The sequence below is a fragment of the Phalangium opilio genome, unplaced genomic scaffold, assembly GCF_054372755.1.
Source record: "Phalangium opilio isolate 3A_F unplaced genomic scaffold, DU_Popi_V2 ptg000505l_1, whole genome shotgun sequence".
NCBI classification, from domain to species: domain Eukaryota; kingdom Metazoa; phylum Arthropoda; class Arachnida; order Opiliones; family Phalangiidae; genus Phalangium; species Phalangium opilio.
In genome coordinates this window covers 3,529,925-3,549,027 of record NW_028324239.1, presented here as the reverse complement: position 1 = coordinate 3,549,027, position 19,103 = coordinate 3,529,925, and the positions used below count along the sequence as shown (strand labels likewise).

Genomic DNA, 19,103 nt, shown 5'->3' with positions numbered 1-19,103 from the left:
GTTAACAGCCGAACGCGCTAAACACTGCGCCACGGAAGCCCAAAAATTAAATGTTCGTCAGGTATTGTGGTAAAACTCTGACTTTTTACGTTACATTTGAGATCCCATAACACCGCTCCCGGGTGGGCTCGAACCACCAACCTATTGGATAACAGCCGAACGCGCTAACCATTGAGCCACGGAAGCTCAGAAATTGAATGGTTGTCAGGTATTGTGGAAAAACTCTGACTTTTTACGTTACATTTGAGATCCCATAACACCGCTCCCGGGTGGGCTCGAACCACCAACCTATTGGATAACAGCCGAACGCGCTAACCATTGAGCCACCGAAGTTCAGAAATTGAATGGTTGTCAGGTATTGTGGAAAAACTCTGACTTTTTACGTTACATTTGAGATCCCATAACACCGTTTCCGGGTGGGCTCGAACCACCAACCTTTCGGTTAACAGCTGAACGCGCTAACCATTGCGCCACGGAAGCCCAAAAATTAAATGTTCGTTAGGTATTGTGGAAAAACTCTGACTTTTTACGTTACATTTGAGACCCCACAACACCGCTTCCGGGTTGGCTCGAACCACCAACCTTTCGGTTAACAGCTGAACGCGCTGCGCGCTAACCATTGCGCCACGGAAGCCCAAAAATTTAATGTTCGTCAGGTATTGTTAAAAAACTCTGACTTTTTACGTTACATTTGAGATCCCAAAACACCGCTCCCGGGTGGGCTCGAACCACCAACCTTTCGGTTAACAGCTGAACGCGCTAACCATTGCGCCACGGAAGCCCAAAAATTAAATGTTCGTCAGGTGTTGTGGAAAAACTCTCACTTTTTACGTTACATTTGAGATCCCATAACACCGCTCCCGGGTGGGCTCGAACCACCAACCTATTGGTTAACAGCCTAACGCGCTAACCATTGAGCCACGGAAGCTAAGAAATTGAATGGTTGTCAGGTATTGTGGAAAAGTTATGACTTTTCACGCTACATCTGAGACCCCACAACACTTCTCCCGGGTGGGCTCGAACCACCAACCTATTGGTTAACAGCTGAACGCGCTAACCATTGCGCCACGGAAGCCCAAAAATTAAATGTTCGTTAGGTATTGTGGAAAAACTCTGACTTTTTACGTTACATTTGAGATCCCATAACACCGCTCCCGGGTGGGCTCGAACCACCAACCTTTCGGTTAACAGCCGAACGTGCTACCCATTGCGCCACGGAAGCCCAAAAATTAAATGTTCGTCAGGTATTGTGGAAAAACTCTGACTTTTTACGTTACATTTGAGATCCCATCACACCGCTCCCGGGAGGGCTCGAACCACCAACCTATTGGTTAACAGCCTAACGCGCTAAACATTGAGCCACGGAAGCTAAGAAATTGAATGGTTGTCAGGTATTGTGGAAAAGTTATGACTTTTCACGCTACATCTGAGACCCCACAACACCTCTCCCGGGTGGGCTCGAACCACCAACCTATTGGTTAACAGCTGAACGCGCTAACCATTGCGCCACGGAAGCCCAAAAATTAAATGTTCGTCAGGTATTGTGGAAAAACTCTGACTTTTTACGTTACATTTGAGATCCCATAACACCGCTCCAGGGTGGGCTCGAACCACCAACCTATTGGATAACAGCCGAACGCGCTAACCATTGAGCCACGCAAGCTCAGAAATTGAATGGTTGTCAGGTATTGTGGAAAAACTCTGACATTTTACGTTACGTTTGAGATCCCATAACACCGCTCCCGGGTGGGCTCGAACCACCAACCTTTCGGTTAACAGCTGAACGCGCTAACCATTGCGCCACGGAAGCCCAAAAATTAAATGTTCGTCAGGTGTTGTGGAAAAACTCTCACTTTTTACGTTACATTTGAGATCCCATAACACCGCTCCCGGGTGGGCTCGAACCACCAACCTATTGGTTAACAGCCTAACGCGCTAACCATTGAGCCACGGAAGCTAAGAAATTGAATGGTTGTCAGGTATTGTGGAAAAGTTATGACTTTTCACGCTACATCTGAGACCCCACAACACTTCTCCCGGGTGGGCTCGAACCACCAACCTATTGGTTAACAGCTGAACGCGCTAACCATTGCGCCACGGAAGCCCAAAAATTAAATGTTCGTTAGGTATTGTGGAAAAACTCTGACTTTTTACGTTACATTTGAGATCCCATAACACCGCTCCCGGGTGGGCTCGAACCACCAACCTTTCGGATAACAGCCGAACGTGCTAACCATTGCGCCACGGAAGCCAAAACAATAAATGGTCGTCAGGTATTTTGGAAAAACTTTGGCTTTTTACGTTACATTTGAGAACCCATAACACCGCTCCCGGGTGGGCTCGAACCACCAACCTATTAGATAACAGCCTAACGCGCTAAACATTGAGCCACGGAAGCATAGAAATTAAATGGTTGTCAGGTATTGTGGAAAAGTTATGACTTTTCACGCTACATCAGAGACCCCACAACACCTCTCCCGGGTGGGCTCGAACCACCAACCTTTCGGTTAACAGCTGAACGCGCTTATCATTGCGCCACGGAAGCCCAAAAATGAAATGTTCGTCAGGTATTGTGGAAAAACTCTGACTTTTTACGTTACATTTGAGATCCCATAACACCGCTCCCGGGTGGGCTCGAACCTCCAACCTATTGGATAACAGCCAAACGCGCTAACCATTGAGCCACGGAAGCTCAGAAATTCAATGGTTGTCAGGTATTGAGGAAAAACTCTGACTTTTTACGTTACATTTGAGATCCCATAACACCGCTTCCGGGCGGGCTCGAACCACCAACCTTTCGGTTAACAGCTGAACGCGCTAACCATTGCGCCACGGAAGCCCAAAAATTAAATGTTCGTTAGGTATTGTGGAAAAACTCTGACTTTTTACGTTACATTTGAGATCCCATAACACCGCTCCCGGGTGGGGTCGAACCACCAACCTTTCGGTTAACAGCCGAACGCGCTAACCACTGCACCACGGAAGCCCAAAAATTAAATGTTCGTCAGGTATTGTGGAAAAACTCTGACTTTTTACGTTACATTTGAGATCCCATAACACCGCTCCCGGGTGGGCTCGAACCACCAACCTATTGGATAACAGCCGAACGCGCTAACCATTGAGCCACGGAAGCTCAGAAATTGAATGGTTGTCAGGTATTGTGGAAAAACTCTGACTTTTTACGTTACATTTGAGATCCCATAACACCGCTCCCGGGTGGGCTCGAACCACCAACCTATTGGATAACAGCCGAACGCGCTAACCATTGAGCCACGCAAGCTCAGAAATTGAATGGTTGTCAGGTATTGTGGAAAAACTCTGACTTTTTACGTTACGTTTGAGATCCCATAACACCGCCCCCGGGTGGGCTCGAACCACCAACCTTTCGGTTAACAGCTGAACGCGCTAACCATTGAGCCACGGAAGCTAAGAAATTGAATGGTTGTCAGGTATTGTGGAAAAGTTATGACTTTTCACGCTACATCTGAGACCCCACAACACTTCTCCCGGGTGGGCTCGAACCACCAACCTATTGGTTAACAGCTGAACGCGCTAACCATTGCGCCACGGAAGCCCAAAAATTAAATGTTCGTTAGGTATTGTGGAAAAACTCTGACTTTTTACGTTACATTTGAGATCCCATAACACCGCTCCCGGGTGGGCTCGAACCACCAACCTTTCGGATAACAGCCGAACGTGCTAACCATTGCGCCACGGAAGCCAAAACAATAAATGGTCGTCAGGTATTTTGGAAAAACTTTGGCTTTTTACGTTACATTTGAGAACCCATAACACCGCTCCCGGGTGGGCTCGAACCACCAACCTATTAGATAACAGCCGAACGCGCTAAGCATTGAGCCACGGAAGCATAGAAATTAAATGGTTGTCAGGTATTGTGGAAAAGTTATGACTTTTCACGCTACATCAGAGACCCCACAACACCTCTCCCGGGTGAGCTCGAACCACCAACCTTTCGGTTAACAGCTGAACGCGCTTATCATTGCGCCACGGAAGCCCAAAAATGAAATGTTCGTCAGGTATTGTGGAAAAACTCTAACTTTTTACGTTACATTTGAGATCCCATAACACCGCTCCCGGGTGGGCTCGAACCACCAACCTATTGGATAACAGCCAAACGCGCTAACCATTGAGCCACGGAAGCTCAGAAATTCAATGGTTGTCAGGTATTGAGGAAAAACTCTGACTTTTTACGTTACATTTGAGATCCCATAACACCGCTTCCGGGTGGGCTCGAACCACCAACCTTTCGGTTAACAGCTGAACGCGCTAACCATTGCGCCACGGAAGCCCAAAAATTAAATGTTCGTTAGGTATTGTGGAAAAACTCTGACTTTTTACGTTACATTTGAGATCCCATAACACCGCTCCCGGGTGGGGTCGAACCACCAACCTTTCGGTTAACAGCCGAACGCGCTAACCACTGCGGCACGGAAGCCCAAAAATTAAATGTTCGTCAGGTATTGTGGAAAAACTCTGACTTTTTACGTTACATTTGAGATCCCATAACACCGCTCCCGGGTGGGGTCGAACTACCAACCTTTCGGTTAACAGCCGAACGCGCTAAACACTGCGCCACGGAAGCCCAAAAATTAAATGTTCGTCAGGTATTGTGGAAAAACTCTGACTTTTTACGTTACATTTGAGATCCCATAACACCGCTCCCGGGTGGGCTCGAACCACCAACCTATTGGATAACAGCCGAACGCGCTAACCATTGAGCCACGGAAGCTCAGAAATTGAATGGTTGTCAGGTATTGTGGAAAAACTCTGACTTTTTACGTTACATTTGAGATCCCATAACACCGCTCCCGGGTGGGCTCGAACCACCAACCTATTGGATAACAGCCGAACGCGCTAACCATTGAGCCACCGAAGTTCAGAAATTGAATGGTTGTCAGGTATTGTGGAAAAACTCTGACTTTTTACGTTACATTTGAGATCCCATAACACCGTTTCCGGGTGGGCTCGAACCACCAACCTTTCGGTTAACAGCTGAACGCGCTAACCATTAAGCCACGGAAGCCCAAAAATTAAATGTTCGTTAGGTATTGTGGAAAAACTCTGACTTTTTACGTTACATTTGAGACCCCACAACACCGCTTCCGGGTTGGCTCGAACCACCAACCTTTCGGTTAACAGCTGAACGCGCTGCGCGCTAACCATTGCGCCACGGAAGCCCAAAAATTTAATGTTCGTCAGGTATTGTTAAAAAACTCTGACTTTTTACGTTACATTTGAGATCCCAAAACACCGCTCCCGGGTGGGCTCGAACCACCAACCTTTCGGTTAACAGCTGAACGCGCTAACCATTGCGCCACGGAAGCCCAAAAATTAAATGTTCGTCAGGTATTGTGGAAAAACTCTGACTTTTTACGTTACATTTGAGATCCCATAACACCGCTCCCGGGTGGGCTCGAACCACCAACCTATTGGTTAACAGCCCAACGCGCTAAACATTGAGCCACGGAAGCTAAGAAATTGAATGGTTGTCAGGTATTGTGGAAAAGTTATGACTTTTCACGCTACATCTGAGACCCCACAACACCTCTCCCGGGTGGGCTCGAACCACCAACCTATTGGTTAACAGCTGAACGCGCTAACCATTGCGCCACGGAAGCCCAAAAATTAAATGTTCGTTAGGTATTGTGGAAAAAATCTGACTTTTTACGTTACATTTGAGATCCCATAACACCGCTCCCGGGTGGGCTCGAACCACCAACCTTTCGGTTAACAGCCGAACGTGCTAACCATTGCGCCACGGAAGCCAAAACAATAAATGGTCGTCAGGTATTTTGGAAAAACTTTGGCTTTTTACGTTACATTTGAGAACCCATAACACCGCTCCCGGGTGGGCTCGAACCACCAACCTATTAGATAACAGCCGAACGCGCTAAGCATTGAGCCACGGAAGCATAGAAATTAAATGGTTGTCAGGTATTGTGGAAAAGTTATGACTTTTCACGCTACATCAGAGACCCCACAACACCTCTCCCGGGTGGGCTCGAACCACCAACCTTTCGGTTAACAGCTGAACGCGCTTATCATTGCGCCACGGAAGCCCAAAAATGAAATGTTCGTCAGGTATTGTGGAAAAACTCTGACTTTTTACGTTACATTTGAGATCCCATAACACCGCTCCCGGGTGGGCTCGAACCACCAACCTATTGGATAACAGCCAAACGCGCTAACCATTGAGCCACGGAAGCTCAGAAATTCAATGGTTGTCAGGTATTGAGGAAAAACTCTGACTTTTTACGTTACATTTGAGATCCCATAACACCGCTTCCGGGCGGGCTCGAACCACCAACCTTTCGGTTAACAGCTGAACGCGCTAACCATTGCGCCACGGAAGCCCAAAAATTAAATGTTCGTTAGGTATTGTGGAAAAACTCTGACTTTTTACGTTACATTTGAGATCCCATAACACCGCTCCCGGGTGGGGTCGAACCACCAACCTTTCGGTTAACAGCCGAACGCGCTAACCACTGCACCACGGAAGCCCAAAAATTAAATGTTCGTCAGGTATTGTGGAAAAACTCTGACTTTTTACGTTACATTTGAGATCCCATAACACCGCTCCCGGGTGGGCTCGAACCACCAACCTATTGGATAACAGCCGAACGCGCTAACCATTGAGCCACGGAAGCTCAGAAATTGAATGGTTGTCAGGTATTGTGGAAAAACTCTGACTTTTTACGTTACATTTGAGATCCCATAACACCGCTCCCGGGTGGGCTCGAACCACCAACCTATTGGATAACAGCCGAACGCGCTAACCATTGAGCCACGCAAGCTCAGAAATTGAATGGTTGTCAGGTATTGTGGAAAAACTCTGACTTTTTACGTTACGTTTGAGATCCCATAACACCGCCCCCGGGTGGGCTCGAACCACCAACCTTTCGGTTAACAGCTGAACGCGCTAACCATTGAGCCACGGAAGCTAAGAAATTGAATGGTTGTCAGGTATTGTGGAAAAGTTATGACTTTTCACGCTACATCTGAGACCCCACAACACTTCTCCCGGGTGGGCTCGAACCACCAACCTATTGGTTAACAGCTGAACGCGCTAACCATTGCGCCACGGAAGCCCAAAAATTAAATGTTCGTTAGGTATTGTGGAAAAACTCTGACTTTTTACGTTACATTTGAGATCCCATAACACCGCTCCCGGGTGGGCTCGAACCACCAACCTTTCGGATAACAGCCGAACGTGCTAACCATTGCGCCACGGAAGTCAAAACAATAAATGGTCGTCAGGTATTTTGGAAAAACTTTGGCTTTTTACGTTACATTTGAGAACCCATAACACCGCTCCCGGGTGGGCTCGAACCACCAACCTATTAGATAACAGCCGAACGCGCTAAGCATTGAGCCACGGAAGCATAGAAATTAAATGGTTGTCAGGTATTGTGGAAAAGTTATGACTTTTCACGCTACATCAGAGACCCCACAACACCTCACCCGGGTGAGCTCGAACCACCAACCTTTCGGTTAACAGCTGAACGCGCTTATCATTGCGCCACGGAAGCCCAAAAATGAAATGTTCGTCAGGTATTGTGGAAAAACTCTAACTTTTTACGTTACATTTGAGATCCCATAACACCGCTCCCGGGTGGGCTCGAACCACCAACCTATTGGATAACAGCCAAACGCGCTAACCATTGAGCCACGGAAGCTCAGAAATTCAATGGTTGTCAGGTATTGAGGAAAAACTCTGACTTTTTACGTTATATTTGAGATCCCATAACACCGCTTCCGGGTGGGCTCGAACCACCAACCTTTCGGTTAACAGCTGAACGCGCTAACCATTGCGCCACGGAAGCCCAAAAATTAAATGTTCGTTAGGTATTGTGGAAAAACTCTGACTTTTTACGTTACATTTGAGATCCCATAACACAGCTCCCGGGTGGGGTCGAACCACCAACCTTTCGGTTAACAGCCGAACGCGCTAACCACTGCGCCACGGAAGCCCAAAAATTAAATGTTCGTCAGGTATTGTGGAAAAACTCTGACTTTTTACGTTACATTTGAGATCCCATAACACCGCTCCCGGGTGGGGTCGAACTACCAACCTTTCGGTTAACAGCCGAACGCGCTAAACACTGCGCCACGGAAGCCCAAAAATTAAATGTTCGTCAGGTATTGTGGAAAAACTCTGACTTTTTACGTTACATTTGAGATCCCATAACACCGCTCCCGGGTGGGCTCGAACCACCAACCTATTGGATAACAGCCGAACGCGCTAACCATTGAGCCACGGAAGCTCAGAAATTGAATGGTTGTCAGGTATTGTGGAAAAACTCTGACTTTTTACGTTACATTTGAGATCCCATAACACCGCTCCCGGGTGGGCTCGAACCACCAACCTATTGGATAACAGCCGAACGCGCTAACCATTGAGCCACCGAAGTTCAGAAATTGAATGGTTGTCAGGTATTGTGGAAAAACTCTGACTTTTTACGTTACATTTGAGATCCCATAACACCGTTTCCGGGTGGGCTCGAACCACCAACCTTTCGGTTAACAGCTGAACGCGCTAACCATTGCGCCACGGAAGCCCAAAAATTAAATGTTCGTTAGGTATTTTGGAAAAACTCTGACTTTTTACGTTACATTTGAGACCCCACAACACCGCTTCCGGGTTGGCTCGAACCACCAACCTTTCGGTTAACAGCTGAACGCGCTGCGCGCTAACCATTGCGCCACGGAAGCCCAAAAATTTAATGTTCGTCAGGTATTGTTAAAAAACTCTGACTTTTTACGTTACATTTGAGATCCCAAAACACCGCTCCCGGGTGGGCTCGAACCACCAACCTTTCGGTTAACAGCTGAACGCGCTAACCATTGCGCCACGGAAGCCCAAAAATTAAATGTTCGTCAGGTATTGTGGAAAAACTCTGACTTTTTACGTTACATTTGAGATCCCATAACACCGCTCCCGGGTGGGCTCGAACCACCAACCTATTGGTTAACAGCCCAACGCGCTAAACATTGAGCCACGGAAGCTAAGAAATTGAATGGTTGTCAGGTATTGTGGAAAAGTTATGACTTTTCACGCTACATCTGAGACCCCACAACACCTCTCCCGGGTGGGCTCGAACCACCAACCTATTGGTTAACAGCTGAACGCGCTAACCATTGCGCCACGGAAGCCCAAAAATTAAATGTTCGTTAGGTATTGTGGAAAAAATCTGACTTTTTACGTTACATTTGAGATCCCATAACACCGCTCCCGGGTGGGCTCGAACCACCAACCTTTCGGTTAACAGCCGAACGTGCTAACCATTGCGCCACGGAAGCCAAAACAATAAATGGTCGTCAGGTATTTTGGAAAAACTTTGGCTTTTTACGTTACATTTGAGACCCCACAACACCGCTTCCGGGTGGGCTCGAACCACCAACCTTTCGGTTAACAGCTGAACGCGCTAACCATTGCGCCACGGAAGCCCAAAAATTAAATGTTCGTTAGGTATTGTGGAAAAACTCTGACTTTTTACGTTACATTTGAGATCCCATAACACCGCTCCCGGGTGGGGTCGAACCACCAACCTTTCGGTTAACAGCCGAACGCGCTAACCACTGCGCCACGGAAGCCCAAAAATTAAATGTTCGTCAGGTATTGTGGAAAAACTCTGACTTTTTACGTTACATTTGAGATCCCATAACACTGCTCCCGGGTGGGCTCGAACCACCAACCTATTGGATAACAGCCGAACGCGCTAACCATTGAGCCACGGAAGCTCAGAAATTGAATGGTTGTCAGGTATTGTGGAAAAACTCTGACTTTTTACGTTACATTTGAGATCCCATAACACCGCTCCCGGGTGGGCTCGAACCACCAACCTATTGGATAACAGCCGAACGCGCTAACCATTGAGCCACCGAAGTTCAGAAATTGAATGGTTGTCAGGTATTGTGGAAAAACTCTGACTTTTTACGTTACATTTGAGATCCCATAACACCGTTTCCGGGTGGGCTCGAACCACCAACCTTTCGGTTAACAGCTGAACGCGCTAACCATTGCGCCACGGAAGCCCAAAAATTAAATGTTCGTTAGGTATTGTGGAAAAACTCTGACTTTTTACGTTACATTTGAGACCCCACAACACCGCTTCCGGGTTGGCTCGAACCACCAACCTTTCGGTTAACAGCTGAACGCGCTGCGCGCTAACCATTGCGCCACGGAAGCCCAAAAATTTAATGTTCGTCAGGTATTGTTAAAAAACTCTGACTTTTTACGTTACATTTGAGATCCCATAACACCGCTCCCGGGTGGGCTCGAACCACCAACCTTTCGGTTAACAGCTGAACGCGCTAACCATTGCGCCACGGAAGCCCAAAAATTAAATGTTCGTCAGGTATTGTGGAAAAACTATGACTTTTTACGTTACATTTGAGATCCCATAACACCGCTCCCGGGTGGGCTCGAACCACCAACCTATTGGATAACAGCCGAACGCGCTAACCATTGAGCCACGGAAGCTCAGAAATTGAATGGTTGTCAGGTATTGTGGAAAAACTCTGACTTTTTACGTTACATTTGAGATCCCATAACACCGCTCCCGGGTGGGCTCGAACCACCAACCTATTGGATAACAGCCGAACGCGCTAACCATTGAGCCACCGAAGTTCAGAAATTGAATGGTTGTCAGGTATTGTGGAAAAACTCTGACTTTTTACGTTACATTTGAGATCCCATAACACCGTTTCCGGGTGGGCTCGAACCACCAACCTTTCGGTTAACAGCTGAACGCGCTAACCATTGCGCCACGGAAGCCCAAAAATTAAATGTTCGTTAGGTATTGTGGAAAAACTCTGACTTTTTACGTTACATTTGAGACCCCACAACACCGCTTCCGGGTTGGCTCGAACCACCAACCTTTCGGTTAACAGCTGAACGCGCTGCGCGCTAACCATTGCGCCACGGAAGCCCAAAAATTTAATGTTCGTCAGGTATTGTTAAAAAACTCTGACTTTTTACGTTACATTTGAGATCCCATAACACCGCTCCCGGGTGGGCTCGAACCACCAACCTTTCGGTTAACAGCTGAACGCGCTAACCATTGCGCCACGGAAGCCCAAAAATTAAATGTTCGTCAGGTATTGTGGAAAAACTATGACTTTTTACGTTACATTTGAGATCCCATAACACCGCTCCCGGGTGGGCTCGAACCACCAACCTATTGGTTAACAGCCCAACGCGCTAAACATTGAGCCACGGAAGCTAAGAAATTGAATGGTTGTCAGGTATTGTGGAAAAGTTATGACTTTTCACGCTACATCTGAGACCCCACAACACCTCTCCCGGGTGGGCTCGAACCACCAACCTATTGGTTAACAGCTGAACGCGCTAACCATTGCGCCACGGAAGCCCAAAAATTAAATGTTCGTTAGGTATTGTGGAAAAAATCTGACTTTTTACGTTACATTTGAGATCCCATAACACCGCTCCCGGGTGGGCTCGAACCACCAACCTTTCGGTTAACAGCCGAACGTGCTAACCATTGCGCCACGGAAGCCAAAACAATAAATGGTCGTCAGGTATTTTGGAAAAACTTTGGCTTTTTACGTTACATTTGAGAACCCATAACACCGCTCCCGGGTGGGCTCGAACCACCAACGTATTAGATAACAGCCGAACGCGTTAAGCATTGAGCCACGGAAGCATAGAAATTAAATGGTTGTCAGGTATTGTGGAAAAGTTATGACTTTTCACGCTACATCAGAGACCCCACAACACCTCTCCCGGGTGGGCTCGAACCACCAACCTTTCGGTTAACAGCTGAACGCGCTAACCATTGCGCCACGGAAGCCCAAAAATTAAATGTTCGTCAGGTATTGTGGAAAAACTCTGACTTTTTACGTTACATTTGAGATCCCATAACACCGCTCCCGGGTGGGCTCGAACCACCAACCTTTCGGTTAACAGATGAACGCGCTAACCATTGCGCCACGGAAGCCCAAAAACTAAATGTTCGTTAGGTATTTTGGAAAAACTCTGACTTTTTACGTTACATTTGAGATCCCATAACACCGCTCCCGGGTGGGCTCGAACCACCAACCTTTCGGTTAACAGCCGAACGCGCTAACCACTGCGCCACGGAAGCCCAAAAATTAAATGTTCGTCAGGTATTGTGGAAAAACTCTGACTTTTTACGTTACATTTGAGATCCCATAACACCGCTTCCGGGTGGGCTCGAACCACCAACCTATTGGATAACAGCCAAACGCGCTAACCATTGCGCCACGGAAGCCCAAAAATTGAATGGTTTTCAGGTATTGTGGAAAAACTCTGACTTTTTACGTTACATTTGAGATCCCATAACACCGCTTCCGGGTGGGCTCGAACCACCCACCTTTCGGTTAACAGATGAACGCGCTAACCATTGCGCCACGGAAGCCCAAAAATTAAATGTTCGTTAGGTATTGTGGAAAAACTCTGACTTTTTAAGTTACATTTGAGATCCCATAACACCGCTCCCGGGTGGGTTCGAACCACCAACCTATTGGTTAACAGCCCAACGCGCTAAACATTGAGCCACGGAAGCTAAGAAATTGAATGGTTGTCAGGTATTGTGGAAAAGTTATGACTTTTCACGCTACATATGAGACCCCACAACACCTCTCCCGGGTGGGCTCGAACCACCAACCTATTGGTTAACAGCTGAACGCGATAACCATTGCGCCACGGAAGCCCAAAAATTAAATGTTCGTTAGGTATTGTGGAAAAAATCTGACTTTTTTACGTTACATTTGAGATCCCATAACACCGCTCCCGGGTGGGCTCGAACCATCAACCTTTCGGTTAACAGCCGAACGTGCTAACCATTGCGCCACGGAAGCCAAAACAATAAATGGTCGTCAGGTATTTTGGAAAAACTTTGGCTTTTTACGTTACATTTGAGAACCCATAACACCGCTCCCGGGTGGGCTCGAACCACCAACGTATTAGATAACAGCCGAACGCGCTAAGCATTGAGCCACGGAAGCATAGAAATTAAATGGTTGTCAGGTATTGTGGAAAAGTTATGACTTTTCACGCTACATCAGAGACCCCACAACACCTCTCCCGGGTGGGCTCGAACCACCAACCTTTCGGTTAACAGCTGAACGCGCTAACCATTGCGCCACGGAAGCCCAAAAATTAAATGTTCGTCAGGTATTGTGGAAAAACTCTGACTTTTTACGTTACATTTGAGATCCCATAACACCGCTCCCGGGTGGGCTCGAACCACCAACCTTTCTGTTAACAGATGAACGCGCTAACCATTGCGCCACGGAAGCCCAAAAATTAAATGTTCGTTAGGTATTTTGGAAAAACTCTGACTTTTTACGTTACATTTGAGATCCCATAACACCGCTCCCGGGTGGGCTCGAACCACCAACCTTTCGGTTAACAGCCGAACGCGCTAACCACTGCGCCACGGAAGCCCAAAAATTAAATGTTCGTCAGGTATTGTGGAAAAACTTTGACTTTTTACGTTACATTTGAGATCCCATAACACCGCTTCCGGGTGGGCTCGAACCACCAACCTTTCGGTTAACAGATGAACGCGCTAACCATTGCGCCACGGAAGCCCAAAAATTAAATGTTCGTTAGGTATTTTGGAAAAACTCTGACTTTTTACGTTACATTTGAGATCCCATAACACCGCTCCCGGGTGGGCTCGAACCACCAACCTTTCGGTTAACAGCCGAACGCGCTAACCACTGCGCCACGGAAGCCCAAAAATTAAATGTTCGTCAGGTATTGTGGAAAAACTCTGACTTTTTACGTTACATTTGAGATCCCATAACACCGCTCCCGGGTGGGCTCGAACCACCAACCTATTGGATAACAGCCGAACGCGCTAACCATTGAGCCACGCAAGCTCAGAAATTGAATGGTTGTCAGGTATTGTGGAAAAACTCTGACTTTTTACGTTACATTTGAGATCCCATAACACCGCTTCCGGGTGGGCTCGAACCACCAACCTTTCGGTTAACAGCTGAACGCGCTAACCATTGCGCCACGGAAGCCCAAAAATTAAATGTTCGTCAGGTATTGTGGAAAAACTCAGACTTTTTACGTTACATTTGAGATCCCATGTGGGCTCGAACTACCAACCTATTGGTTAACAGCCTAACGCGCTAACCATTGAGCCACGGAAGTTAAGAAATTGAATGGTTGTCAGGTATTGTGGAAAAGTTATGACTTTTCACGCTACATCTGAGACCCCACAACACCTCTCCCGGGTGGGCTCGAACCACCAACCTTTCGGTTAACAGCTGAACGCGCTAACCATTGCGCCACGGAAGCCCAAAAATTAAATGTTCGTCAGGTATTGTGGAAAAACTCTGACTTTTTACGTTACATTTGAGACCCCACAACACCTCTCCCGGGTGGGCTCGAACCACCAACCTTTCGGTTAACAGCCGAACGCGCTAACCATTGCGCCACGGAAGCCCAAAAATTTAATGTTCGTCAGGTAATGTGGAGAAACTCTGACTTTTTACGTTACATTTGAGATCCCACAACACCTCTCCCGGGTGGGCTCGAACCACCAACCTTTCGGTTAACAGCCGAACGCGCTAACCATTGCGCCACGGAAGCCCAAAAATTTAATGTTCGTCAGGTAATGTGGAGAAACTCTGACTTTTTACGTTACATTTGAGATCCCATAACACCGCTCCCGGGTGGGCTCGAACCACCAACCTATTGGATAACAGCCGAACGCGCTAACCATTGAGCCACGCAAGCTCAGAAATTGAATGGTTGTCAGGTATTGTGGAAAAACTCTGACTTTTTACGTTACATTTGAGATCCCATAACACCGCTTCCGGGTGGGCTCGAACCACCAACCTTTCGGTTAACAGCTGAACGCGCTAACCATTGCGCCACGAAAGCCCAAAAATTAAATGTTCGTCAGGTATTGTGGAAAAACTCTGACTTTTTACGTTACATTTGAGACCCCACAACACCTCTCCCGGGTGGGCTCGAACCACCAACCTTTCGGTTAACAGCCGAACGCGCTAACCATTGCGCCACGGAAGCCCAAAAATTTAATGTTCGTCAGGTAATGTGGAGAAACTCTGACTTTTTACGTTACATTTGAGATCCCATAACACCGCTCCCGGGTGGGCTCGAACCACCAACCTATTGGATAACAGCCGAACGCGCTAACCATTGAGCCACGCAAGCTCAGAAATTGAATGGTTGTCAGGTATTGTGGAAAAACTCTGACTTTTTACGTTACATTTGAGATCCCATAACACCGCTTCCGGGTGGGCTCGAACCACCAACCTTTCGGTTAACAGCTGAACGCGCTAACCATTGCGCCACGGAAGCCCAAAAATTAAATGTTCGTTAGGTATTGTGGAAAAACTCTGACTTTTTACGTTACATTTGAGATCCCATAACACCGCTCCCGGGTGGGGTCGAACCACCAACCTTTCGGTTAACAGCCGAACGCGCTAACCATTGCGCCACGGAAGCCCAAAAATTAAATGTTCGTCAGGTATTGTGGAAAAACTCTGCCTTTTTACGTTTCATTTGAGATCCCATAACACCGCTCCCGGGTGGGCTCGAACCACCAACCTATTGGTTAACAGCCGAACGCGCTAACCATTGAGCCACGGAAGCTCAGAAATTGAATGGTTGTCAGGTATTGTGGAAAAGTTATGACTTTGCACGCTACATCTGAGACCCCACAACACCTCTCCCGGGTGGGCTCGAACCACCAAACTTTCGGTTAACAGCTGAACGCGCTAACCATTGCGCCACGGAAGCCCAAAAATTAAATGTTCGTCAGGTATTGTGGAAAAACTCTGACTTTTTACGTTACATTTGAGATCCCATAACACCGCTCCCGGGTGGGCTCGAACCACCAACCTTTCGGTTAACAGCCGAACGCGCTAACCACTGCGCCACGGAAGCCCAAAAATTAAATGTTCGTCAGGTATTGTGGAAAAACTCTGACTTTTTACGTTACATTTGAGATCCCATAACACCGCTCCCGGGTGGGGTCGAACTACCAACCTTTCGGTTAACAGCCGAACGCGCTAAACACTGCGCCACGGAAGCCCAAAAATTAAATGTTCGTCAGGTATTGTGGAAAAACTCTGACTTTTTACGTTACATTTGAGATCCCATAACACCGCTCCCGGGTGGGCTCGAACCACCAACCTATTGGATAACAGCCGAACGCGCTAACCATTGAGCCACGGAAGCTCAGAAATTGAATGGTTGTCAGGTATTGTGGAAAAACTCTGACTTTTTACGTTACATTTGAGATCCCATAACACCGCTCCCGGGTGGGCTCGAACCACCAACCTATTGGATAACAGCCGAACGCGCTAACCATTGAGCCACCGAAGTTCAGAAATTGAATGGTTGTCAGGTATTGTGGAAAAACTCTGACTTTTTACGTTACATTTGAGATCCCATAACACCGTTTCCGGGTGGGCTCGAACCACCAACCTTTCGGTTAACAGCTGAACGCGCTAACCATTGCGCCACGGAAGCCCAAAAATTAAATGTTCGTTAGGTATTGTGGAAAAACTCTGACTTTTTACGTTACATTTGAGACCCCACAACACCGCTTCCGGGTTGGCTCGAACCACCAACCTTTCGGTTAACAGCTGAACGCGCTGCGCGCTAACCATTGCGCCACGGAAGCCCAAAAATTTAATGTTCGTCAGGTATTGTTAAAAAACTCTGACTTTTTACGTTACATTTGAGATCCCAAAACACCGCTCCCGGGTGGGCTCGAACCACCAACCTTTCGGTTAACAGCTGAACGCGCTAACCATTGCGCCACGGAAGCCCAAAAATTAAATGTTCGTCAGGTATTGTGGAAAAACTCTGACTTTTTACGTTACATTTGAGATCCCATAACACCGCTCCCGGGTGGGCTCGAACCACCAACCTATTGGTTAACAGCCCAACGCGCTAAACATTGAGCCACGGAAGCTAAGAAATTGAATGGTTGTCAGGTATTGTGGAAAAGTTATGACTTTTCACGCTACATCTGAGACCCCACAACACCTCTCCCGGGTGGGCTCGAACCACCAACCTATTGGTTAACAGCTGAACGCGCTAACCATTGCGCCACGGAAGCCCAAAAATTAAATGTTCGTTAGGTATTGTGGAAAAAATCTGACTTTTTACGTTACATTTGAGATCCCATAACACCGCTCCCGGGTGGGCTCGAACCACCAACCTTTCGGTTAACAGCCGAACGTGCTAACCATTGCGCCACGGAAGCCAAAACAATAAATGGTCGTCAGGTATTTTGGAAAAACTTTGGCTTTTTACGTTACATTTGAGAACCCATAACACCGCTCCCGGGTGGGCTCGAACCACCAACGTATTAGATAACAGCCGAACGCGCTAAGCATTGAGCCACGGAAGCATAGAAATTAAATGGTTGTCAGGTATTGTGGAAAAGTTATGACTTTTCACGCTACATCAGAGACCCCACAACACCTCTCCCGGGTGGGCTCGAACCACCAACCTATTGGTTAACAGCTGAACGCGCTAACCATTGCGCCACGGAAGCCCAAAAATTAAATGTTCGTTAGGTATTGTGGAAAAAATCTGACTTTTTACGTTACCTTTGAGATCCCATAACACCGCTCCCGGGTGGGCTCGAACCACCAACCTTTCGGTTAACAGCCGAACGTGCTAACCATTGCGCCACGGAAGCCAAAACAATAAATGGTCGTCAGGTATTTTGGAAAAACTTTGGCTTTTTACGTTACATTTGAGACCCCACAACACCGCTTCCGGGTGGGCTCGAACCACCAACCTTTCGGTTAACAGCTGAACGCGCTAACCATTGCGCCACGGAAGCCCAAAAATTAAATGTTCGTTAGGTATTGTGGAAAAACTCTGACTTTTTACGTTACATTTGAGATCCCATAACACCGCTCCCGGGTGGGGTCGAACCACCAACCTTTCGGTTAACAGCCGAACGCGCTAACCACTGCGCCACGGAAGCCCAAAAATTAAATGTTCGTCAGGTATTGTGGAAAAACTCTGACTTTTTACGTTACATTTGAGATCCCATAACACCGCTCCCGGGTGGGCTCGAACCACCAACCTATTGGATAACAGCCGAACGCGCTAACCATTGAGCCACGGAAGCTCAGAAATTGAATGGTTGTCAGGTATTGTGGAAAAACTCTGACTTTTTACGTTACATTTGAGATCCCATAACACCGCTCCCGGGTGGGCTCGAACCACCAACCTATTGGATAACAGCCGAACGCGCTAACCATTGAGCCACCGAAGTTCAGAAATTGAATGGTTGTCAGGTATTGTGGAAAAGTTATGACTTTTCACGCTACATCTGAGACCCCACAACACCTCTCCCGGGTGGGCTCGAACCACCAACCTATTGGTTAACAGCTGAACGCGCTAACCATTGCGCCACGGAAGCCCAAAAATTAAATGTTCGTTAGGTATTGTGGAAAAAATCTGACTTTTTACGTTACATTTGAGATCCCATAACACCGCTCCCGGGTGGGCTCGAACCACCAACCTTTCGGTTAACAGCCGAACGTGCTAACCATTGCGCCACGGAAGCCAAAACAATAAATGGTCGTCAGGTATTTTGGAAAAACTTTGGCTTTTTACGTTACATTTGAGAACCCATAACACCGCTCCCGGGTGGGCTCGAACCACCAACGTATTAGATAACAGCCGAACGCGCTAAGCATTGAGCCACGGAAGCATAGAAATTAAATGGTTGTCAGGTATTGTGGAAAAGTTATGACTTTTCACGCTACATCAGAGACCCCACAACACCTCTCCCGGGTGGGCTCGAACCACCAACCTATTGGTTAACAGCTGAACGCGCTAACCATGGCGCCACGGAAGCCCAAAAATTAAATGTTCGTTAGGTATTGTGGAAAAAATCTGACTTTTTACGTTACATTTGAGATCCCATAACACCGCTCCCGGGTGGGCTCGAACCACCAACCTTTCGGTTAACAGCCGAACGTGCTAACCATTGCGCCACGGAAGCCAAAACAATAAATGGTCGTCAGGTATTTTGGAAAAACTTTGGCTTTTTACGTTACATTTGAGACCCCACAAC

General features: G+C 47.3%; 6 non-coding genes across 6 annotated transcripts; all 6 read right to left on the bottom strand.

Annotated features, from left to right (window-relative positions):
- Nucleotides 1-9,542: 9,542 nt before the first annotated feature.
- Nucleotides 9,543-9,615, bottom strand: TRNAN-GUU (transfer RNA asparagine (anticodon GUU)). Its single transcript has one exon. It is a non-coding gene; the product is annotated as a tRNA-Asn (tRNA).
- A 2,440-nt stretch (nt 9,616-12,055) lies between these two features.
- On the bottom strand, nt 12,056-12,128 carry TRNAN-GUU (transfer RNA asparagine (anticodon GUU)). The gene has a single exon. It is a non-coding gene; the product is annotated as a tRNA-Asn (tRNA).
- A 1,251-nt stretch (nt 12,129-13,379) lies between these two features.
- On the bottom strand, nt 13,380-13,452 carry TRNAN-GUU (transfer RNA asparagine (anticodon GUU)). The gene has a single exon. It is a non-coding gene; the product is annotated as a tRNA-Asn (tRNA).
- Nucleotides 13,453-13,673: 221 nt separating this feature from the next.
- Nucleotides 13,674-13,746, bottom strand: TRNAN-GUU (transfer RNA asparagine (anticodon GUU)). The gene has a single exon. It is a non-coding gene; the product is annotated as a tRNA-Asn (tRNA).
- A 2,118-nt stretch (nt 13,747-15,864) lies between these two features.
- On the bottom strand, nt 15,865-15,937 carry TRNAN-GUU (transfer RNA asparagine (anticodon GUU)). The gene has a single exon. It is a non-coding gene; the product is annotated as a tRNA-Asn (tRNA).
- Nucleotides 15,938-17,929: 1,992 nt separating this feature from the next.
- On the bottom strand, nt 17,930-18,002 carry TRNAN-GUU (transfer RNA asparagine (anticodon GUU)). The gene has a single exon. It is a non-coding gene; the product is annotated as a tRNA-Asn (tRNA).
- Nucleotides 18,003-19,103: the final 1,101 nt, after the last annotated feature.